This window comes from Bombina bombina, chromosome 2 (genome assembly GCF_027579735.1).
Source record: "Bombina bombina isolate aBomBom1 chromosome 2, aBomBom1.pri, whole genome shotgun sequence".
Taxonomy (NCBI): domain Eukaryota; kingdom Metazoa; phylum Chordata; class Amphibia; order Anura; family Bombinatoridae; genus Bombina; species Bombina bombina.
The window spans coordinates 1000159718-1000185067 of record NC_069500.1 but is presented as its reverse complement, the minus strand read 5'-3'; the positions used below and the strand labels follow the sequence as shown (position 1 = coordinate 1000185067).

General features: G+C 42.4%; 1 protein-coding gene across 1 annotated transcript in view; it reads right to left on the bottom strand.

Annotated features, from left to right (window-relative positions):
- Positions 1 to 25350, bottom strand: part of PLA2G12A (phospholipase A2 group XIIA) — a 101689-nt gene that overhangs the window by 50369 nt on the left and 25970 nt on the right. The gene's annotated exons all lie outside the window — the stretch shown is intronic.

Sequence of the window (25350 nt, the reverse complement as noted above, 5' to 3'; positions counted from 1 at the left end):
AATGACTGAATATGACATGTGAGGGGAGGAGCTATGTAGCAGCTCTGCTTGGGTGATCCTCTTGCAATTTCCTGTTAGGGAGAGAATATATTCCATAAGTAATGGATGATCCGTGGATTGAACACACTACAAGAGAAATAAATTTATCAGGTAAGCACAAATTAAGTTTTTTCTGTTTTACACCGGTTGCCGAAATTGAGTTATAACGGGCCATTGGAAGCACTTGGTGAATGATATTGCTTCCGATAGCTTATTTAACGGTTTGCAAGTACACGCAAACCGAATTACGGCTCAATGGAAACGAGTCCTTATTTTATTATATATAACAGGTATAAAACAAATCATCCTCTAGTCTAGAGCTCAACAAATATGAGGAGCCATCCCATACAATTTAGGAGTCATCCATATATATATTAGGGCTGGGCGATATGGGTAAAAATGAAAATCGCTATTTTGTACCCCCAAAAAATTACTAAAACACCTTAATTTTCTAAACAAGTTCCGGGGAGGGGGGAGACAGGCTCAGTGGAAGTGAAAGCAGTCTGAATAACTTGTTGTATATACTTATTCCTGGAGATTTATTCAATAAAATAATTGTTTTTATTTTTAAACACCTACATTACATATATACTGTAAGTAAAGCATTAGCCATTAAACGTTTTTTACTTACTGTGTAGATGTATGAAAATAAAAACAGAATTTATGCTTACCTGATAAATTACTTTCTCCAACGGTGTGTCCGGTCCACGGCGTCATCCTTACTTGTGGGATATTCTCTTCCCCAACAGGAAATGGCAGAGTCCCAGCAAAGCTGGTCACATGATCCCTCCTAGGCTCCGCCCACCCCAGTCATTCGACCGACGGACAGGAGGAAATATATATAGGAGAAACCATATGATACCGTGGTGACTGTAGTTAGAGAAAATAATTCATCAGACCTGATTAAAAAACCAGGGCGGGCCGTGGACCGGACACACCGTTGGAGAAAGTAATTTATCAGGTAAGCATAAATTCTGTTTTCTCCAACATAGGTGTGTCCGGTCCACGGCGTCATCCTTACTTGTGGGAACCAATACCAAAGCTTTAGGACACGGATGAAGGGAGGGAGCAAATCAGGTCACCTAAATGGAAGGCACCACGGCTTGCAAAACCTTTCTCCCAAAAATAGCCTCCGAAGAAGCAAAAGTATCAAATTTGTAAAATTTGGCAAAAGTGTGCAGTGAAGACCAAGTCGCTGCCTTACATATCTGGTCAACAGAAGCCTCGTTCTTGAAGGCCCATGTGGAAGCCACAGCCCTAGTGGAGTGAGCTGTGATTCTTTCAGGAGGCTGCCGTCCGGCAGTCTCATAAGCCACTCGGATAATGCTTTTAAGCCAAAAGGAAAGAGAGGTAGAAGTCGCTTTTTGACCTCTCCTTTTACCAGAATAAACAACAAACAAGGAAGATGTTTGTCTGAAATCTTTGGTAGCCTCTAAATAGAATTTTAGAGCACGGACTACGTCCAAATTGTGTAACAAACGTTCCTTCTTTGAAACTGGATTCGGACACAAAGAAGGTACAACTATCTCCTGGTTAATATTTTTGTTGGAAACAACTTTCGGAAGAAAACCAGGCTTAGTACGCAAAACCACCTTATCTGCATGGAACACCAGATAGGGCGGAGAACACTGCAGAGCAGATAACTCTGAAACTCTTCTAGCAGAAGAAATTGCAACCAAAAACAAAACTTTCCAAGATAATAACTTAATATCTACGGAATGTAAGGGTTCAAACGGAACCCCTTGAAGAACTGAAAGAACTAGATTTAGACTCCAGGGAGGAGTCAAAGGTCTATAAACAGGGGGGGGGGCGGAGCCAGCTCTGAGACAGAAAGGTCGCATGTTAACACAGCTCTGGCTGTATACTATTTAAAAATTGCATACTGGACCTTTGTACTCAGCACACTTAATACTGATAAGGTGTCTAATTGTTTACTGAACATCGTCAAGACTTTTGGAGGCTGAGAGATAATGTGAAGTTAAGCTGTTCTGTCTACTTTGTCAGGGGAACCAGAGGAGGCCTTTTCGAAGCAGCCATCTTTAAACTGCGCAAGGAGGGTAATACACAAAAACCCTTTCTAAATTCATCATGGCATTTGCTTGCTGCATCTTACAGGATATTGGAGCCCTTCTGAAACAGTATCAGCTCCGTTTTGCAGAAACTGTGCAATTGGTTATGAGACCACCTAACTCAGAGACTACGACCCAGCTAACCGGTAAACTAGAGGACACGCATCCCTTTGATTTACTGCAGCACAGCAGCGCACCACCGAGCGAGATCCCGCCTTCCACACAAGAGGCTGGAGGCTTTCACTCGCGGTCTGACTTTCCTGAGACACAGCTTGCCGATCAGCAGATTCATGCCCTGGAGCGGGCTTTGCTGAGTTCCAAGTGGGTAACGACGAGAAAGGACCACTCTGAAAGCGCTTTTATTCCAGCTGAGTGCCCTAATGTATACTCTGCTGATTTGAGATGGAAGCCGATGGGGGCGCAAATCTCCCCTCAGTACATACCGCTTTATCTGACCCATGTAACTACGCATCAGGGTCAGTGTGCTCCATATAGCCAACGAAGGGGCATCGGTTAACTTGAACACGCTAATCATGGTCTGTACACACTGAGACCTCTCTAAAAATCTCTCTAAGACGATACATACCTTGTCAGCCTAAGACTGCTATGGGACATAACTAAATTCTATATAGACAGCATGTTTACAACTACTGGAACTGAATGACTGTCAAAACTCTAGAGTTGATATCGTTACTGTTTTCCCCCTGCCTTGCCTGCAGACCCTTATAAACATCATATCATATTATCTTCAGTGTTTTTAATAATAGCTCCTGAATTAATATCTAGCTCCATCTGCTTTTAAATGCACTACTACACACTGTCTGTTTAAAATTCGCACTAAGTTTATATGTTATGTTACATATGAGTTCCTATCATAGTTATACTTTACAGTTTATTAATACGCATCTGCTTATGTGCCATAATGGGTAATGAAAGGCTGCAGACACTGTCGATCCACTGTCAGCTTTTGCACTTTTGCTGCAGGTCACAAATGTTCACATTGAGTTTTCTATATTTCTTACAGCAACTTCTAAATAAGAATTGTCATATTATGCTCTCTGCTGATTAAGGTTATATCTTGCATGTGGTGAATTTAAGGGCTTTCAGTTAGCTTGTGTATGTTATGATTTGCATTCCACTTATCTAACACTCATAATAGTTAAAGATACATGCTTGCTCTTCTTTTGTATTTTAGCAACCTAATTATTAAGCATATCTTTGATATAGAACAAATTGTACAATCTGTATAAGGCTAAAAGCTAAAAAATATGGAATGTGAACTCCCTGTGATTTACCGCCCAGTTATGACTAGATCCTTCTGGGTATAGGGCCCATGCCCAGGGGATAGGACCTAAGACAAATTAGGCATAAAGATGTAACTTCCCTTTTTTCTTTATGACAACGATAGTATATTTGAAATGTTTAACAATTACCTTTACCATAGCATTATTTGTTTTATTATTGACCTGCATGTTAGTTTAAGTTTCCAGGCAATAGCTTTCCATGTTATTATGTGAATGCACAATATTTTTCCCTTTGTTGGCGTAGGAACTTTGTATCTTAGTATACCTATACTAGATGTAGTAGTCATAGTATGTAGCGGAGCAGCGCTTCACCCCTCATCCTCGTATATCTAGCTTTGTATTTCTACTAGTCTGAGAACATGGCATACATTGTCCTACTGTACTAGATAAGCTAGTGGCCCCATATGATGTATGGCTGTTGGGTTGCCATGGCAAGATATTGATATTCTCCATGTCTGCCTGGCTGGCATCTACTGAGTTCCCATTCTCATAAACATTAACACTGGTGCCTATTATAGTAACTTACAGAGGTCATTTATTCATAGAGTTCAGCCTAATATTTAATATCTATAACACCCCAGTCTTTATACAAAAAGGAAAGGATAGATAAATAATTAAAACACTTTTCCATTTCCTCACCCACTTTGGGAATTTACCCTACCACCTCCCCCCCCCCCCCACATAATGGACCTCCTAGTTGAGGAGGGCTACATATGCGGCTTCTCTCGTCTATGCCGCAACCCTAAACACCTCCCTAGCATTTGTTTGGTCAATTTACCACAGTACTGACTCTAATCACTACATTTCACTCAGCAGGACTGATCAACACTACTTTCCAGTAGAGTCTCTGATTGTTTCATTACGTTACTTTCATCTAAAAATAGTACTTTCATTGTGGTCATTACTCCATACGTTAATTACCAATCTAATTTTAGCTTATAGGTCTACAGGTGACCGTTCAAATCACTAAATTTCCTCTCTCAGAGTTTGATGCATGTTTTTAGAGGCACAAGAGTTGCCTTCAATGGCAAATGAGGAAACGCATTTTGTTTAGACTATGTTAAAAAGAAAAAGAGGTTCCAGTCTATTGCATTGTATCATCTATACTCTGAATTATTTTTAGTTTGTCTTATGCTATGTTCTTTTATATAAGCTGTATTATTTCGCACAACCTCAATAAAAATATATATTAAATAAAAGGTCTATAAACAGGCTTGATCCTAACCAGAGCCTGAACAAATGCTTGAACATCTGGCATAGCTGCCAGTCGTTTGTGTAGTAAGACAGATAAAGCAGAAATCTGTCCCTTAAGAGAACTTGCAGATAATCCTTTCTCCAAACCTTCTTGTAGAAAGGATAGAATCTTAGGAATCTTTATCTTGTTCCATGGCAATCCTTTGGATTCACACCAACAGATATATTTTTTCCATATTTTATGGTAAATTTTTCTAGTTACAGGCTTTCTAGCCTGAATCAGAGTATCTATTACAGAATCTGAAAACCCACGCTTTGATAAAAACAAGCGTTCAATCTCCAAGCCGTCAGCTGGAGGGAAACCAGATTCGGATGTTCGAATGGACCTTGAACAAGAAGGTCCTGTCTCAAAGGTAGCTTCCATGGTGGAGCCGATAACATATTCACCAGGTCTGCATACCAAGTCCTGCGTGGCCACGCAGGAGCTATCAAGATCACCGAAGCCCTCTCCTGATTGATCCTGGCTACCAGCCTGGGAATGAGAGGAAACGGTGGGAATACATAAGCTAGGTTGAAGGTCCAAGGTGCTACTAGTGCATCTACTAGAGTCGCCTTGGGATCCCTGGATCTGGACCCGTAGCAAGGAACCTTGAAGTTCTGACGAGACGCCATCAGATCCATGTCTGGAATGCCCCATAATTGAGTTATTTGGGCAAAGATTTCCGGATGGAGTTCCCACTCCCCCGGATGGAATGTCTGACGACTCAGAAAATCCGCTTCCCAATTTTCCACTCCTGGGATGTGGATTGCAGACAAGTGGCAGGAGTGATCCTCCGCCCATTGAATTATTTTGGTCACTTCTTCCATCGCCAGGGAACTCCTTGTTTCCCCCTGATGATTGATATATGCAACAGTCGTCATGTTGTCTGATTGAAACCTTATGAATTTGGCCTTTGCTAGTTGAGGCCAAGCTTTGAGAGCATTGAATATCGCTCTCAGTTCCAGAATGTTTATCGGGAGAAGAGATTCTTCCCGAGACCATAGACCCTGAGCTTTCAGGGGTTCCCAGACCGCGCCCCAGCCCACCAGGCTGGCGTCGGTCGTGACAATGACCCACTCTGGTCTGCGGAAGCTCATTCCCTGTGACAGATTGTCCAGGGTCAGCCACCAACGGAGTGAATCTCTGGTCTTTTGATCTACTTGAATCGTCGGAGACAAGTCTGTATAATCCCCATTCCACTATCTGAGCATGCACAGTTGTAATGGTCTTAGATGAATTCGTGCAAAAGGAACTATGTCCATTGCTGCAACCATCAATCCATCCTATTACTTCCATGCACTGCGCTATGGAAGGACGAAGAACAGAATGAAGTACTTGACAAGAGCTTAGAATTTTTGATTTTCTAACCTCTGTCAGAAAAATCCTCATTTCTAAGGAATCTATTATTGTTCCCAAGAAGGGAACTCTTGTTGACAGGGACAGAGAACTTTTTTCTTTGTTCACCTTCCATCCGTGAGATCTGAGAAAGGCTAGGACGATGTCCGTATGAGCCTTTGCTTTTGACAGAGACGACGCTTGAATCAGGATGTCGTCCAAGTAAGGTACTACTGCAATGCCCCTTGGTCTTAGAACCGCTAGAAGGGACCCTAGTACCTTTGTGAAAATCCTTGGAGCAGTGGCTAATCCGAATGGAAGTGCCACAAACTGGTAATGCTTGTCCAGAAAAGCGAACCTTAGGAACTGATGATGTTCCTTGTGGATAGGAATATGTAGGTACGCATCCTTTAAATCCACGGTAGTCATAAATTGATTTTCCTGGATAGTAGGTAGGATCGTTCGAATAGTTTCCATTTTGAACGATGGAACCCTGAGAAATTTGTTTAGGATCTTGAGATCTAAAATTGGTCTGAATGTTCCCTCTTTTTTGGGAACTATGAACAGGTTGGAATAAAAACCCATCCCTTGTTCTCTTATTGGAACTGGATGAATCACTCCCATTTTTAACAGGTCTTCTACACAATGTAAGAATGCCTGTCTTTTTATTTGGTTTGAAGATAATTGAGACCTGTGGAACCTTCCCCTTGGGGGTAGTTCCTTGAATTCCAGGAGATAACCTTGAGAAACTATTTCTAGCGCCCAAGGATCCTGAACATCTCTTGCCCAAGCCTGAGCAAAGAGAGAAAGTCTGCCCCCCACCAGATCCGGTCCCGGATTGGGGGCCATCCCTTCATGCTGTTTTGGTAGCAGTGGTAGGCTTCTTGGCCTGCTTACCCTTGTTCCAGCCTTGCATTGGTCTCCAGGCTGGTTTGGGTTGTGAAGTATTACCCTCTTGCTTAGAGGATGTAGAATTAGAGGCTGGTCCGTTTCTGCGAAAGGGACGAAAATTAGGCTTATTTTTAGCCTTAAAAGACCTATCCTGTAGGAGGGCGTGGCCCTTTCCCCCAGTGATGTCTGAAATAATCTCTTTCAAATCAGGTCCAAATAATGTTTTACCCTTGAAAGGAATGTTAAGCAATTTTGTCTTGGAAGACACATCCGCTGACCAAGACTTTAGCCAAAGCGCTCTGCGCGCCACGATAGCAAACCCTGAATTTTTCGCCGCTAATCTAGCTAATTGCAAAGCGGCATCTAAAATAAAAGAGTTAGCCAATTTAAGTGCTTGAACTCTGTCCATAACCTCCTCATACGAAGATTCTTTATTGAGCGACTTTTCTAGTTCCTCGAACCAGAAACACGCTGCCGTAGTGACAGGAACAATGCATGAAATTGGTTGTAGAAGGTAACCTTGCTGAACAAAAATCTTTTTAAGCAAACCCTCTAATTTTTTATCCATAGGATCTTTGAAAGCACAACTATCTTCGATAGGAATAGTAGTGCGTTTGTTTAGAGTAGAAACCGCCCCCTCGACCTTGGGGACTGTCTGCCATAAGTCCTTTCTGGGGTCGACTATAGGAAATAATTTCTTAAATATAGGGGGGGGGACAAAAGGTATGCCGGGCCTTTCCCACTCCTTATTTACTATGTCCGCCACCCGCTTGGGTATAGGAAAAGCGTCGGGGGGCACCGGAACCTCTAGGAACTTGTCCATCTTACATAACTTCTCTGGAATGACCAAATTGTCACAATCATCCAGAGTAGATAATACCTCCTTAAGCAGTGCGCGGAGATGTTCTAATTTAAATTTAAATGTCACAACATCAGGTTCAGCTTGATGAGAAATCTTTCCTGAATCTGAAATTTCTCCCTCAGACAAAACCTCCCTCATGGCCCCTTCAGATTGGTGTGAGGGTATGACAGAACAATTATCATCAGCGTCCTCTTGCTCTTCAGTGTTTAAAACAGAGCAATCGCGCTTTCTCTGATAAGTAGGCATTTTGGATAAAATATTTGCTATAGAGTTATCCATTACAGCCGTTAATTGTTGCATGGTAATAAGAATTGGCGCACTAGATGTACTAGGGGCCTCCTGTGTGGGCAAAACTGGTGTAGACACAGAAGGGGATGATGTAGTATCATGTTTACTCCCCTCATTTGAGGAATCATCTTGGGCAATATCATTATCTGTGGCATTACTGTCCTTACTTTGTTTGGACACTATGGCACAATTATCACATAAATTTAAATGGGGAGACACCTTGGCTTTCATACATATAGAACATAGCTTATCTGATGGTACAGACATGTTAAACAGGCTTAAACTTGTCAACAAAGCACAAAAAACGTTTTAAAATAAAACCGTTACTGTCACTTTAAATTTCAAACTGAAAACACTTTATTACTGAATATGTGAAAAAGTATGAAGGAATTGTTCAAAATTCACCAAAATTTCACCACAGTGTCTTAAAGCATTAAAAGTATTGCACACCAAATTTCAGAGCTTTAACCCTTAAACTAACGGAACCGGAGCCGTTTTTACATTTAACCCCTATACAGTCCCAGCTATATGCTTTGCTGAGACCCAACCAAGCCCAGAGGGGAATACGATACCAAATGATGCCTTCTATAAGCTTTTTCAGTGATTCTTAGCTCCTCACACATGCATCTGCATGCCTTGCTCTCCAAAAACAACTGCGCATTAGTGGCGCGAAAAACATAATTTATGCTTACCTGATAAATTCCTTTCTTCTGTTGTGTGATCAGTCCACGGGTCATCATTACTTCTGGGATATAACTCCTCCCCAACAGGAAATGCAAGAGGATTCACCCAGCAGAGCTGCATATAGCTCCTCCCCTCTACGTCAGTCCCAGTCATTCGACCAAGAATCAACGAGAAAGGAGTAACCAAGGGTGAAGTGGTGACTGGAGTATAATTTAAAAGATATTTACCTGCCTTAAAACAGGGCGGGCCGTGGACTGATCACACAACAGAAGAAAGGAATTTATCAGGTAAGCATAAATTATGTTTTCTTCTGTTATGTGTGATCAGTCCACGGGTCATCATTACTTCTGGGATACCAATACCAAAGCAAAAGTACACGGATGACGGGAGGGATAGGCAGGCTCATTATACAGAAGGAACCACTGTCTGAAGAACCTTTCTCCCAAAAATAGCCTCCGAAGAAGCAAAAGTGTCAAATTTGTAAAATTTGGAAAAAGTATGAAGTGAAGACCAAGTTGCAGCCTTGCAAATCTGTTCAACAGAGGCCTCATTCTTAAAGGCCCAAGTGGAAGCCACAGCTCTAGTGGAGTGAGCTGTAATTCTTTCAGGAGGCTGCTGTCCAGCAGTCTCATAGGCTAAACGTATTATGCTACGAAGCCAAAAAGAGAGAGAGGTAGCAGAAGCTTTTTGACCTCTCCTCTGTCCAGAATAAACGACAAACAGGGAAGAAGTTTGGCGAAAATCTTTAGTTGCCTGCAAGTAGAACTTGAGGGCACGAACTACATCCAGATTGTGTAGAAGACGTTCCTTCTTTGAAGAAGGATTTGGACACAAGGATGGAACAACAATCTCTTGATTGATATTCCTGTTAGTGACTACCTTAGGTAAGAACCCAGGTTTAGTACGCAGAACTACCTTGTCTGAGTGAAAAATCAGATAAGGAGAATCACAATGTAAGGCTGATAACTCAGAGACTCTTCGAGCCGAGGAAATAGCCATTAAAAACAGAACTTTCCAAGATAACAATTTTATATCAATGGAATGAAGGGGTTCAAACGGAACACCCTGTAAAACGTTAAGAACTAAGTTTAAACTCCATGGCGGAGCAACAGCTTTAAACACAGGCTTGATCCTAGCTAAAGCCTGACAAAAGGCCTGGACGTCTGGATTTTCTGACAGACGCCTGTGTAACAAGATGGACAGAGCTGAAATCTGTCCCTTTAATGAACTAGCTGATAAACCCTTTTCTAAACCTTCTTGTAGAAAGGACAATATCCTAGCGATCCTAACCTTACTCCAGGAGTAACCTTTGGATTCGCACCAGTATAGGTATTTACGCCATATTTTATGGTAAATCCTTCTGGTAACAGGCTTCCTAGCCTGTATCAGGGTATCAATAACCGACTCAGAAAAACCACGTTTTGATAAAATCAAGCGTTCAATTTCCAAGCAGTCAGCTTCAGAGAAGTTAGATTTTGATGTTTGAATGGACCCTGTATCAGAAGGTCCTGTCTTAGAGGTAGAGACCAAGGCGGACAGGATGACATGTCCACTAGATCTGCATACCAAGTCCTGCGTGGCCATGCAGGCGCTATTAGAATCACTGATGCTCTCTCCTGTTTGATTTTGGCAATCAATCGAGGAAGCAGCGGGAAGGGTGGAAACACATAAGCCATCCCGAAGTTCCAAGGTGCTGTCAAAGCATCTATCAGAACCGCTCCCGGATCCCTGGATCTGGACCCGTAGAGAGGAAGTTTGGCGTTCTGGCGAGACGCCATGAGATCTATCTCTGGTTTGCCCCAACGTCGAAGTAATTGGGCAAAGACCTCCGGATGAAGTTCCCACTCCCCCGGATGAAAAGTCTGGCGACTCAAGAAATCCGCCTCCCAGTTCTCCACTCCCGGGATGTGGATTGCTGACAGGTGGCAAGAGTGAGACTCTGCCCAGCGAATTATCTTTGATACTTCCATCATTGCTAGGGAGCTTCTTGTCCCTCCCTGATGGTTGATGTAAGCTACAGTCGTGATGTTGTCCGACTGAAACCTGATGAACCCCCGAGTTGTTAATTGGGGCCAAGCTAGAAGGGCATTGAGAACTGCTCTCAATTCCAGGATGTTTATTGGAAGGAGACTCTCCTCCTGATTCCATAGTCCCTGAGCCTTCAGAGAATTCCAGACAGCGCCCCAACCTAGTAGGCTGGCGTCTGTTGTTACAATTGTCCAGTCTGGCCTGCTGAATGGCATCCCCCTGGACAGGTGTGGCCGATAAAGCCACCATAGAAGAGAATTTCTGGTCTCTTGATTCAGATTCAGAGTAGGGGACAAATCTGAGTAATCCCCATTCCACTGACTTAGCATGCACAATTGCAGCGGTCTGAGGTGTAGGCGTGCAAAAGGTACTATGTCCATTGCCGCTACCATTAAGCCGATCACCTCCATGCATTGAGCTACTGACGGGTGTTGAATGGAATGAAGGACACGGCATGCATTTTGAAGCTTTGTTAACCTGTCTTCTGTCAGGTAAATCTTCATTTCTACAGAATCTATAAGAGTCCCCAAGAATGGAACTCTTGTGAGAGGAAAAAGAGAACTCTTCTTTTCGTTCACTTTCCATCCATGCGACCTTAGAAATGCCAGAACTAACTCTGTATGAGACTTGGCAGTTTGAAAGCTTGAAGCTTGTATTAGAATGTCGTCTAGGTACGGAGCTACCGAAATCCCTCGCGGTCTTAGTACCGCCAGAAGGGCACCCAGAACCTTTGTGAAGATTCTTGGAGCCGTAGCCAATCCGAATGGAAGAGCTACAAACTGGTAGTGCCTGTCTAAGAAGGCAAACCTTAGATACCGGTGATGATCTTTGTGAATCGGTATGTGAAGGTAAGCATCTTTTAAATCCACTGTGGTCATGTACTGACCCCTTTGGATCATGGGTAAGATTGTCCGAATAGTTTCCATTTTGAACGATGGAACTCTTAGGAATTTGTTTAGAATCTTTAAATCTAAGATTGGCCTGAAAGTTCCCTCTTTTTTGGGAACCACAAACAGGTTTGAGTAGAACCCTTGTCCTTGTTCCGACCGCGGAACCGGATGGATCACTCCCATTAATAACAGATCTTGTACACAGCGTAGAAACGCTTCTTTCTTTATCTGGTTTGTTGACAACCTTGACAGATGAAATCTCCCTCTTGGGGGAGATAATTTGAAGTCTAGAAGGTATCCCTGAGAAATGATCTCTAGCGCCCAGGGATCCTGAACATCTCTTGCCCAGGCCTGGGCGAAGAGAGAAAGTCTGCCCCCCACTAGATCCGGTCCCGGATCGGGGGCTCTCGGTTCATGCTGTCTTTGGGGCAGCAGCAGGTTTCCTGGCCTGCTTGCTCTTGTTCCAGGACTGGTTAGGCTTCCAGCCTTGCCTGTAACGAGCAACAGCTCCCTCCTGTTTTGGTGCAGTGGAGGTTGATGCTGCTCCTGTTTTGAAATTCCGAAAGGGACGAAAATTAGACTGTCTAGCCTTAGCTTTGGCTTTGTCTTGAGGTAGGGCGTGGCCCTTACCTCCTGTAATGTCAGCGATAATTTCTTTCAAACCGGGCCCAAATAAAGACTGCCCCTTGAAAGGTATATTAAGTAATTTGGACTTAGAAGTAACATCAGCTGACCAGGATTTTAGCCACAGCGCCCTACGTGCCTGTATGGCGAATCCTGAGTTCTTAGCCGTAAGTTTGGTTAAATGTACTACGGCCTCCGAAATGAATGAATTAGCTAGTTTAAGGACTCTAAGCCTGTCCGTAATGTCGTCTAGCGTAGATGAACTAAGGTTCTCTTCCAGAGACTCAATCCAAAATGCTGCCGCAGCCGTAATCGGCGCGATACATGCAAGGGGTTGCAATATAAAACCTTGTTGAACAAACATTTTCTTAAGGTAACCCTCTAATTTTTTATCCATTGGATCTGAAAAAGCACAGCTATCCTCCACCGGGATAGTGGTACGCTTAGCTAAAGTAGAAACTGCTCCCTCCACCTTAGGGACCGTTTGCCATAAGTCCCGAGTGGTGGTGTCTATTGGAAACATCTTTCTAAATATTGGAGGGGGTGAGAACGGCACACCGGGTCTATCCCACTCCTTAGTAACAATTTCAGTTAGTCTCTTAGGTATAGGAAAAACGTCAGTACTCGCCGGTACCGCAAAGTATTTATCCAACCTACACAGTTTCTCTGGTATTGCAACGGTGTTACAATCATTGAGAGCTGCTAAGACCTCCCCTAGTAATACACGGAGGTTCTCCAATTTAAATTTAAAATTTGAAATATCTGAATCCAATCTGTTTGGATCAGAACCGTCACCTACAGAATGAAGCTCTCCGTCCTCATGCTCTGCAAGCTGTGACGCAGTATCAGACATGGCCCTAGTATTGTCAGCGCACTCTGTTCTCACCCCAGAGTGATCACGCTTGCCTCTTAGTTCTGGTAATTTAGACAAAACTTCAGTCATAACAGTAGCCATATCTTGTAATGTTATCTGTAATGGCCGCCCAGATGTACTAGGCGCCATAATATCACGCACCTCCCGGGCGGGAGATGCAGGTACTGCCGCGTGAGGCGAGTTAGTCGGCATAACTCTCCCCTCGCTGTTTGGTGAAATTTGTTCAAATTGTACAGATTGACTTTTATTTAAAGTAGCATCAATACAGTTAGTACATAAATTTCTATTGGGCTCCACCTTGGCATTGGAATAAATGACACAGATATCTTCCTCTGAGTCAGACATGTTTAACACACTAGCAATAAACTTGCAACTTGGTTATAATCTTATTTAGCAAAAACGTACTGTGCCTCAAAGAGGTACTAAACGATTAAATGACAGTTGAAATAATGAACTGAAAAACAGTTATAGCATCAAACTTTAAAACAACACAACTTTTAGCAAAGGTTTGTTCCCATTAGAAAAATAACAATAATTAAATTTGACATAAAAATTACAGAGCAACGTTTTTATTCACAGTCAATATAAAATTCTCACAGCTCTGCTGAGAGAATCTACCTCCCTCCAAAGAAGTTTGAAGACCCCTGAGATCTGTCAGAGATGAACCGGATCATGCAGGAAATATAAGAGTAACTGACTGGAATTTTTTGATGCGTAGCAAAGAGCGCCAAAAACGGCCCCTCCCCCTCACACACAGCAGTGAAGAGAAACGAAACTGTCACAATTAAAAACCAAACAACTGCCAAGTGGAAAATAATGCCCAAATATTTATTCACTCAGTACCTCAGAAATGTAAACGATTCTACATTCTAGCAAAAACGTTTAACATGATAAATACTTATTAAAAGGATTAGTGACTTTTAACAGAGTAGTTCCGGTGAAATACCATCCCCAGAATACTGAAGTGTATACATACATGTCATTATAACGGTATGGCAGGATTTTCTCATCAATTCCATTCAGAAAATAAAAACTGCTACATACCTCAATGCAGATTCATCTGCCCGCTGTCCCCTGATCTGAAGCTTTTACCTCCCTCAGATGGCCGAGAACAGCAATATGATCTTAACTACTCCGGTTAAAATCATAGTAAAAAAACTCTGGTAGATTCTTCCTCAAACTCTGCCAGAGAAGTAATAACACGCTCCGGTGCTATTGTAAAATAACAAACTTTTGATTGAAGTCATAAAAAACAGAATTTATGTTTACCTGATAAATTTCTTTCTCCAACGGTGTGTCCGGTCCACGGCGTCATCCTTACTTGTGGGATATTCTCTTCCCCAACAGGAAATGGCAAAGAGCCCAGCAAAGCTGGTCACATGATCCCTCCTAGGCTCCGCCTACCCCAGTCATTCGACCGACGTTAAGGAGGAATAATAGCATAGGAGAAACCATATGGTACCGTGGTGACTGTAGTTAAAGAAAATAAATTATCAGACCTGATTAAAAAACCAGGGCGGGCCGTGGACCGGACACACCGTTGGAGAAAGAAATTTATCAGGTAAACATAAATTCTGTTTTCTCCAACATAGGTGTGTCCGGTCCACGGCGTCATCCTTACTTGTGGGAACCAATACCAAAGCTTTAGGACACGGATGAAGGGAGGGAGCAAATCAGGTCACCTAAATGGAAGGCACCACGGCTTGCAAAACCTTTCTCCCAAAAATAGCCTCAGAAGAAGCAAAAGTATCAAACTTGTAAAATTTGGTAAAAGTGTGCAGTGAAGACCAAGTCGCTGCCCTACATATCTGATCAACAGAAGCCTCGTTCTTGAAGGCCCATGTGGAAGCCACAGCCCTAGTGGAATGGGCTGTGATTCTTTCGGGAGGCTGCCGTCCGGCAGTCTCGTAAGCCAATCTGATGATGCTTTTAATCCAAAAAGAGAGAGAGGTAGAAGTTGCTTTTTGACCTCTCCTTTTACCTGAATAAACAACAAACAAGGAAGATGTTTGTCTAAAATCCTTTGTAGCATCCAAATAGAATTTTAGAGCGCGAACAACATCCAAATTGTGCAACAAGCGTTCCTTCTTTGAAACTGGTTTCGGACACAGAGAAGGTACGATAATCTCCTGGTTAATGTTTTTGTTAGAAACAACTTTTGGAAGAAAACCAGGTTTAGTACGTAAAACCACCTTATCTGCATGGAACACCAGATAAGGAGGAGAACACTGCAGAGCAGATAATTCTGAAACTCTTCTAGCAGAAGAAATTGCAACTAAAAACAAAACTTTCCAAGATAATAACTTAATATCAACGGAATGTAAGGGTTCAAACGGAACCCCCTGAAGAACTGAAAGAACTAAATTGAGACTCCAAGGGGGAGTCAAAGGTTTGTAAACAGGCTTGATTCTAACCAGAGCCTGAACAAAGGCTTGAACATCTGGCACAGCTGCCAGTTTTTTGTGAAGTAACACCGACAAGGCAGAAATCTGTCCCTTCAGGGAACTTGCCGATAATCCTTTTTCCAATCCTTCTTGAAGGAAGGATAGAATCCTAGGAATCTTAACCTTGTCCCAAGGGAATCCTTTAGATTCACACCAACAGATATATTTTTTCCAAATTTTGTGGTAAATCTTTCTAGTTACAGGCTTTCTGGCCTGAACAAGAGTATCGATAACAGAATCTGAGAAACCTCGCTTCGATAAAATCAAGCGTTCAATCTCCAAGCAGTCAGCTGGAGTGAAACCAGATTCGGATGTTCGAACGGACCCTGAACAAGAAGGTCTCGTCTCAAAGGTAGCTTCCAAGGTGGAGCCGATGACATATTCACCAGATCTGCATACCAAGTCCTGCGTGGCCACGCAGGAGCTATCAAGATCACCGACGCCCTCTCCTGATTGATCCTGGCTACCAGCCTGGGGATGAGAGGAAACGGCGGGAACACATAAGCTAGTTTGAAGGTCCAAGGTGCTACTAGTGCATCCACTAGAGCCGCCTTGGGATCCCTGGATCTGGACCCGTAGCAAGGAACTTTGAAGTTCTGACGAGAGGCCATCAGATCCATGTCTGGAATGCCCCATAGTTGAGTGACTTGGGCAAAGATTTCCGGATGGAGTTCCCACTCCCCCGGATGCAATGTCTGACGACTCAGAAAATCCGCTTCCCAATTTTCCACTCCCGGGATGTGGATAGCAGACAGGTGGCAGGAGTGAGACTCCGCCCATAGAATAATCTTGGTCACTTCTTCCATCGCTAGGGAACTCCTTGTTCCCCCCTGATGGTTGATGTACGCAACAGTCGTCATGTTGTCTGATTGAAACCGAATGAACTTGGTCCTCGCTAGCTGAGGCCAAGCCTTGAGAGCATTGAATATCGCTCTCAGTTCCAGAATATTTATCGGTAGAAGAGATTCTTCCCGAGACCAAAGACCCTGAGCTTTCAGGGATCCCCAGACCGCGCCCCAGCCCATCAGACTGGCGTCGGTCGTGACAATGACCCACTCTGGTCTGCGGAATGTCATCCCTCGTGACAGGTTGTCCAGGGACAGCCACCAACGGAGTGAGTCTCTGGTCCTCTGATTTACTTGTATCTTTGGAGACAAGTCTGTATAGTCCCCATTCCACTGACTGAGCATGCACAGTTGTAATGGTCTTAGATGAATGCGCGCAAAAGGAACTATGTCCATTGCCGCTACCATCAACCCGATCACTTCCATGCACTGAGCTACGGAAGGAAGAGGAACGGAATGAAGTATCCGACAAGAGTCCAGAAGCTTTGTCTTTCTGGCCTCTGTTAGAAAAATCCTCATTTCTGAGGAATCTATAATTGTTCCCAAGAAGGGAACCCTTGTTGACGGGGATAGAGAACTCTTTTCCACGTTCACTTTCCAGCCGTGAGATCTGAGAAAGGCCAGGACGATGTCCGTGTGAGCCTTTGCTCGAGGGAGGGACGACGCTTGAATCAGAATGTCGTCCAGGTAAGGTACTACTGCAATGCCCCTTGGTCTTAGCACCGCCAGAAGGGACCCTAGTACCTTTGTGAAAATCCTTGGAGCAGTGGCTAATCCGAAAGGAAGCGCCACAAACTGGTAATGTTTGTCCAGGAATGCAAACCTTAGGAACCGATGATGTTCCTTGTGGACAGGAATATGTAGATACGCATCCTTTAAATCCACCGTGGTCATGAATTGACCTTCCTGGATGGAAGGAAGGATAGTTCGAATGGTTTCCATCTTGAACGATGGGACCTTGAGAAATTTGTTTAAGATCTTGAGATCTAAGATTGGTCTGAACGTTCCCTCTTTTTTGGGAACTATGAACAGATTGGAGTAGAACCCCATCCCTTGTTCTCTTAATGGAACAGGATGAATCACTCCCATTTTTAACAGGTCTTCTACACAATGTAAGAACGCCTGTCTTTTTATGTGGTCTGAAGACAACTGAGACCTGTGGAACCTCCCCCTTGGGGGAAGTCCCTTGAATTCCAGAAGATAACCCTGGGAGACTATTTCTAGCGCCCAAGGATCCAGAACATCTCTTGCCCAAGCCTGAGCGAAGAGAGAGAGTCTGCCCCCCACCAGATCCGGTCCCGGATCGGGGGCCAATATTTCATGCTGTCTTGGTAGCAGTGACAGGTTTCTTGGCCTGCTTTCCCTTGTTCCAGCCTTGCATTGGTCTCCAAGCTGGCTTGGCTTGAGAAGTATTACCCTCTTGCTTAGAGGACGTAGCACTTTGGGCTGGTCCGTTTTTACGAAAGGGACGAAAATTAGGTCTATTTTTTGCCTTGAAAGGCCTATCCTGAGGAAGGGCGTGGCCCTTACCCCCAGTGATATCAGAGATAATCTCTTTCAAGTCAGGGCCAAACAGCGTTTTCCCCTTGAAAGGAATGTTTAGTAACTTGTTCTTGGAAGACGCATCAGCCGACCAAGATTTCAACCAAAGCGCTCTGCGCGCCACAATAGCAAACCCAGAATTCTTAGCCGCTAACCTAGCCACTTGCAAAGTGGCGTCTAGAGTGAAAGAATTAGCCAATTTGAGAGCATTGATTCTGTCCATAATCTCCTCATAAGGAGGAGAATCACTATCGAGCACCTTAATCAGTTCATCAAACCAGAAGTATGCAGCTGTAGTGACAGGGACAATGCATGAAATGGGTTGTAGAAGGTAACCCTGCTGAACAAACATCTTTTTAAGCAAACCTTCTAATTTTTTATCCATAGGATCTTTGAAAGCACAACTATCCTCTATGGGTATAGTGGTGCGTTTGTTTAAAGTAGAAACCGCTCCCTCGACCTTGGGGACTGACTGCCATAAGTCCTTTCTGGGGTCGACCATAGGAAACAATTTTTTAAATATGGGGGGAGGGACGAAAGGAATACCGGGCCTTTCCCATTCTTTATTAACAATGTCCGCCACCCGCTTGGGTATAGGAAAAGCTTCTGGGAGCCCCGGCACCTCTAGGAACTTGTCCATTTTACATAGTTTCTCTGGAATGACCAACTTTTCACAATCATCCAGAGTGGATAATACCTCCTTAAGCAAAATGCGGAGATGTTCCAACTTAAATTTAAATGTAATCACATCAGATTCAGCCTGATGAGAAATGTTCCCTGAATCAGTAATTTCTCCCTCAGACAAAACCTCCCTGGCCCCCTCAAATTGGATTAGGGGCCCTTCAGAGATATTAATATCAGCGTCGTCATGCTCTTCAGTAACTAAAACAGAGCAGCCACGCTTACGCTGACAAGGGTTCATTTTGGCTAAAATGTTTTTGACAGAATTATCCATTACAGCCGTTAATTGTTGCATAGTAAGGAGTATTGGCGCGCTAGATGTACTAGGGGCCTCCTGAGTGGGCAAGACTCGTGTAGACGAAGGAGGGAATGATGCAGTACCATGCTTACTCCCCTCACTTGAGGAATCATCTTGGGCATCATTGTCATTATCACATAAATCACATTTATTTAAATGAATAGGAATTCTGGCTTCCCCACATTCAGAACACAGTCTATCTGGTAGTTCAGACATGTTAAACAGGCATAAACTTGATAAGAAAGTACAAAAAACGTTTTAAAATAAAACCGTTACTGTCACTTTAAATTTTAAACTGAACACACTTTGTTACTGCAATTGCGAAAAAACATGAAGGAATTGTTCAAAAATCACCAAATTTTCACCACAGTGTCTTAAAGCCTTAAAAATATTGCACACCAAATTTGGAAGCTTTAACTCTTAAAATAACGGAACCGGAGCCGTTATAAGCTTTAACCCCTTTACAGTCCCTGGTATCTGCTTTGCTGAGACCCAACCAAGCCCAAAGGGGAATACGATACCAAATGACGCCTTCAGAAAGTCTTTTCTAAGTATCAGAGCTCCTCTCACATGCGACTGCATGCCATGCCTCTCAAAAACAAGTGCGCCACACCGGCGCGAAAATGAGACTCTGCTTATGCTTTGGGAAAGCCCCTAAGAAATAAGGTGTCTAATACAGTGCCTGCCGATATTATTATATCAAAATACCCAGATAAAATGATTCCTCAAGGCTAAATATGTGTTAATAATGAATCGATTTAGCCCAGAAAAGTCTACAGTCTAAATAAGCCCTTGTAAAGCCCTTATTTACGATCGTAATAAATATGGCTTACCGGATCCCATAGGGAAAATGACAGCTTCCAGCATTACATCGTCTTGTTAGAATGTGTCATACCTCAAGCAGCAGGAGACTGCACACTGTTCCCCCAACTGAAGTTAATTGCTCTCAACAGTCCTGTGTGGAACAGCCATGGATTTTAGTTACGGTTGCTAAAATCATTTTCCTCATACAAACAGAAATCTTCATCTCTTTTCTGTTTCTGAGTAAATAGTACATACCAGCACTATTTCAAAATAACAAACTCTTGATTGAATAATAAAAAACTACAGTTAAACACTAAAAAACTCTAAGCCATCTCCGTGGAGATGTTGCCTGTACAACGGCAAAGAGAATGACTGGGGTAGGCGGAGCCTAGGAGGGATCATGTGACCAGCTTTGCTGGGCTCTTTGCCATTTCCTGTTGGGGAAGAGAATATCCCACAAGTAAGGATGACGCCGTGGACCGGACACACCTATGTTGGAGAAACTAAGTATAATCACCATAGTCCTCTCACACATCCTATCTAGTCGTTGGGTGCAAGAGAATGACTGGGACTGACGTAGAGGGGAGGAGCTATATGCAGCTCTGCTGGGTGAATCCTCTTGCATTTCCTGTTGGGGAGGAGTTATATCCCAGAAGTAATGATGACCCGTGGACTGATCACACATAACAGAAGAAATGAGGCTCTGTCTATAACTAGAAAAGGCCCCCATCTGAAAAAGGTGTCCAACACAGTGCCTGCCGTTTTTCTAAACAATCCCCAAGATTATAATAACCATTAATATTTAGAATCTGCATAATATGCCTAGTAAAGCAATCGTTTTAGCCCAGAAAAATGTCTACCAGTTTTTTAAGCCCTTTTGAAGCCCTTTATTCTTTTATTTAACTAAGAAAATGGCTTACCGGTCCCCATGAGGGGAAATGACAGCCTTCCAGCATTACATGGTCTTGTTAGAAATATGGCCAGTCATACCTTAAGCAGAAAAGTCTGCTAACTGTTTCCCCCAACTGAAGTTACTTCATCTCAACAGTCCTGTGTGGAAACAGCAATCGATTTTAGTAACTTCTGCTAAAATCATCTTCCTCTTACAAACAGAAATCTTCATCTTTTTTCTGTTTCAGAGTAAATAGTACATACCAGCACTATTTTAAAATAACAAACACTTGATAGAAGAATAAAAACTACATTTAAACACCAAAAAACTCTTAACCATCTCCGTGGAGATGTTGCCTGTGCAACGGCAAAGAGAATGACTGGGGTGGGCGGAGCCTAGGAGGGATCATGTGACCAGCTTTGCTGGGACTCTTTGCCATTTCCTGTTGGGGAAGAGAATATCCCACAAGTAAGGATGACGCCGTGGACCGGACACACCTATGTTGGAGAAAACATATTTTATTGGATAAATCTCCAGGTATAAGTATATGCTAGGGCAGTGCCACGTCTGTTATTCAGACTGCTTTCACTTTCACAGAGCCTCCCTCCCCCTGGTGCTGGTTTACTTTAGATTTTATAACCCTGCAGACAGTGGCAGTGCAGTCAGATCGCTGCTTTATCCTGCCCGTAGCTTCCAGTCGCCTGAGTGAGCAACCCACCTTGACCACGTGTCTCCACTCTTCTATGCCCCGCAGTGCCGCCTCTTCTAACTGCTGTGTGTGCACGGCTCCTCTGCCTAGCTATATGCTAGGCCAGAACATGTCACTCAGTTACCGGTGGTCCAGGACCGGCTCCTTCCATTGTATTCACACAGGCCCTGCCCCCCCCCATAAAAAACGCAGACTCTCACGGTTTTTAAATTGCAGCGGTTATTCGCGGTTTAAAACTGCATATGCGGTTAATCGCCCGGCCCTAATATATATATATATATATATATATATATATATATATATATATATATATATATATATTTATCACACACACATATATACACAGTAAATGTATTTTAATATAAAACAATAAATAAATATATATGTATGAGTACCGGGCTCCTATAGTTTGTTTGAGTTAAGTTTCTGTTTAAATTTCAATTGTCAGTGGTGCATAACTTTGAAACAAAAAAATATTGTACATACAGGATGGAGGTCCCGCTTTGTTGCAAGTTCGTGTAACGCTTTGTGAACGTTTATCATTGTTTCTTGAATAAAATTGAACTTTCTAATTCATCGCTACATCTATGTATATTTTGGATGATTTAACCAGATTGGACAGTGATGGTCTACACCCCACACTGCTATTAGCTTGAGTGAGCGGTGATTCTGGCCCAATGGATATGTGCTCTAAGCGGATTGGTTCCTGAGCCTGTCCATCAAGGAGTGAATTATAGTGGCAGTTTGAGAGGCTCTGTTTGCTCTACAGCTACCGAGATTGGGATCCAGTAACACTGCGGTCAGCAGTGACTTCTAGAGGAGAGGTAAATGATCTACTAACGGATACTGGGATTGTTCAGTGTCGGCGGTCTTTATATACGCTACCCAAACTCTCACTTGGAATGTCTCATCTGCAGGACACACTATAGTAAGTCTCCCTGTTATGGACACATGTAGTTTAATGTTTATTTATATTATGCACTATCCATATCTGGGGGTTATGGCATTTGCTTTAAAATAAACTGTTTCAATGAACGCTTGCTAATAATGCTATTTTGAAAAGTAGACTTCATCATTAGAGGTCTCTATTTGCAGTGCAACTATATTTTTTTTGCTTTTTAATATAATCAATTACATCACTGATGACATCACACATGTGTGTATTAATAGTCTGTGCAGGAGTTGTATGTGAGGGAGAAGGGATGAGAGAAGGGTCAGGGAGCTAAAAGGATAAGCAAGGTTGTGTGTAAAGAAGAATGGGTGAGAACATAAGAGGGGGGCTGTATGTAGGAGACAGGGGGTTGGGAGGGGGCTATTTATAAGGAAGAGAGGATTAAGAAGGTGTGAAGCAGACTGTGAAGGGACAAATTAAAGAGCAAGCTATGTGAGAGGGTGAGGAGGATAGTGGATATCAGGGAGGTGGGAAGACAGATTAAGGAGGCGGCTGTGTTTGCGGAGGGAGAGCTAAGAGGATGAAAAGAAGAGAGTGTGAAGGTTAGTTGGACTGAGAGAGTAAGCTGGTGTGAGTGGCTTAGAAGATACGTTAGAGGGAGTAAGTAGTAAACAAACATGTTGTGTGAGGGGGAAATGAAGGTGAGAATGTGAAGAGGAGATTGTGTGTGAGGTGGGAGGATGACAAGGTGGTTGCATGTGAGTGAGAAGCGGAATGAAAAAGTGACCAGGGGGCTTATGTAGGGTATAGGGGGCTTGGATGGTGCAGACATATTTACTTGCTTTTAAACGTTTGACAGAAAACAAACTCCGGCATTATTGTAAGATTTTTGGCAATTATAGGTTAGATTACAAGTGGAGTGCAAAAATAGTGTTACTGAGTATGTATTTTTATTGTAACCCCAACACTTTACTTCAGGTCTCAAGTTGCAGTAACTTTTTTAGCACTGTTATGTGTTGAGGTCGAGCACAACACCTAACTAACAACTTGTAATAGGAGCAATGTTTAGCATGGTTGCGATATCTGTTTAAAGAACAGGGCATGCTAAAGTATTGTCTAAGCCTATATATATTATAGCATATTCATAGACAAAGATGTGTTTGTATATTATATAACCACCAAGGGGGGGGGGGGTTAGCTGGAGGCACCCATGGGTTTATTGGGACTCTAAACCAGGGCACCAGGACCTCATTTTAAACACCACCATCAACCATATACAGTTGTACAGGTTGGGTAATTTTTTTTTTTTAACAATAACATAAAAAAACATAAAATTACTAAACAAAGATATGTACACAAGTATAGCGTGTTATGCCTAACTTACTAAAAGGGACAGTAAAGTTGTATTTAAATATTTATGATTCAGACAGAACTTCTCTTGCTATGCTTGGTTGAAAAGCCTATCTAGGTAGGCTCAGGAGTACACATTGTGTATATCCTGAACAATTAAACTCAAGCTAAAAAACATTCTTTACAAAGTTAGTCTTTGTTACCAGAGGAGGACACATTTGCTAAGTGATCTAATTTGCCGTTAAAAGCATTATATAGTCTTGCCAGAGACAAAACCTAATGTACTACACAGTAACCCATTGTATATGAGTTGGAATCAGAGTTTTCTACTAAAACTGGGGATTCAGCCTCTTGGCGCAGGTTAAAAATACATTGAAGAAGCAGCTTTCCAAATATACATGAGATGGGGGAGCTTATTCAGCAATATTAGAGTTAGCTTTAATTGTAACTCAGTACCTATAAACTCATTAATACATCGTACAATTTGCTCCCAGAATGAATTCATAGATGTGGATGACAGTACCAATCTCTCCACAATATCATTTATTGAAGACAGATGGTATTTATCTTCACACAGACTGTATGTTCCTATATGGATATTAAAACATACATTTTTACTTTTGTGAGTCAGAGCATGCACTTCAGTTTACTTACATTATCAATTTACTTTGTTCTTTTGGTATCTTTTGCTGAAAAGCATAATCAGGAGCAGCAATGTATACTGAAAGCTAGCTGCTGATTGGTAGCTGTACTTATGTGAACCAATGACAAGAGGCATATATTTGTTCAACTAGCTCATAGTACTGCATTACTGCACCTTCACCAAAGGATACCAAAAGAATAAAGCAAATCTGAAAGTTGTTTAAAATTACATGCTGTATCCGAATCATGAAAGACATTTTTGAGGTGTTATGTCCCTTTAACTTATATTTAGTTTCAACTACTGTAGCAGATATTTTGGTATTATAAAAAACCTTTTGCCAACTTGCCTCATCAAATGGAATGTTTCGGTCATGTTCCCACTTAAAGGGACAGTAAATACCTTGACATTTGTATATCAAATGCTTAGTTATGTATGATAAAGCAACTATTTTAAGTATGCTTCATTCCCATGCAGTTTAGCTCTGAAATAGAGCAATTTCTAACTCTAAGACCATGACATGCACCCTGCTGACTATTCAAGGCTATAACCCTGCTACATATATGTCCCTTATTGGCTTTAATAAATAACCACTGCAAAAAAATTCATTTATAGTAACTTTACAACATTGGGTAGCCTTGTTGTCTGCTGACTAAAGCCCAGATTGGTTCCTCCAAATAAGGCAACTGGTGGGTGAAGTTTTGCTACTGAAAAATAATTGCAGTAAAAAGAATGTTAAAGGGACATAAAACCCAAATTCTTTTTTTCATGATTCAGATAGTGCATACCATTTTTAACACCATTTCAATATATTTCTATTATCTAATTTGTTTAATTCTCTTTGTATCCTTTGTTGAAAAGTATACCTAGGTAGGCTCAAAAGCTTCTGATTAGTGGCTTCACATATATGCCTCTTGTCATTAGCTTTCAGCTAGCTCCCAGTAGTGCATCACTGCACCTTAAACAAAGGATACTAAAAGAATAAAGCAGTTTAGATATAGGTATAGTGTTGTCTCAAAGTAGTTTATATGTAATAGAAATATGCTTTCTAGATATGTCTAGGGAATAACAAAGATGTTCAAATGGAGTCAAGGTGCTTTGGGTTTGGTTCATATGAGTGCGGAGCTGCTC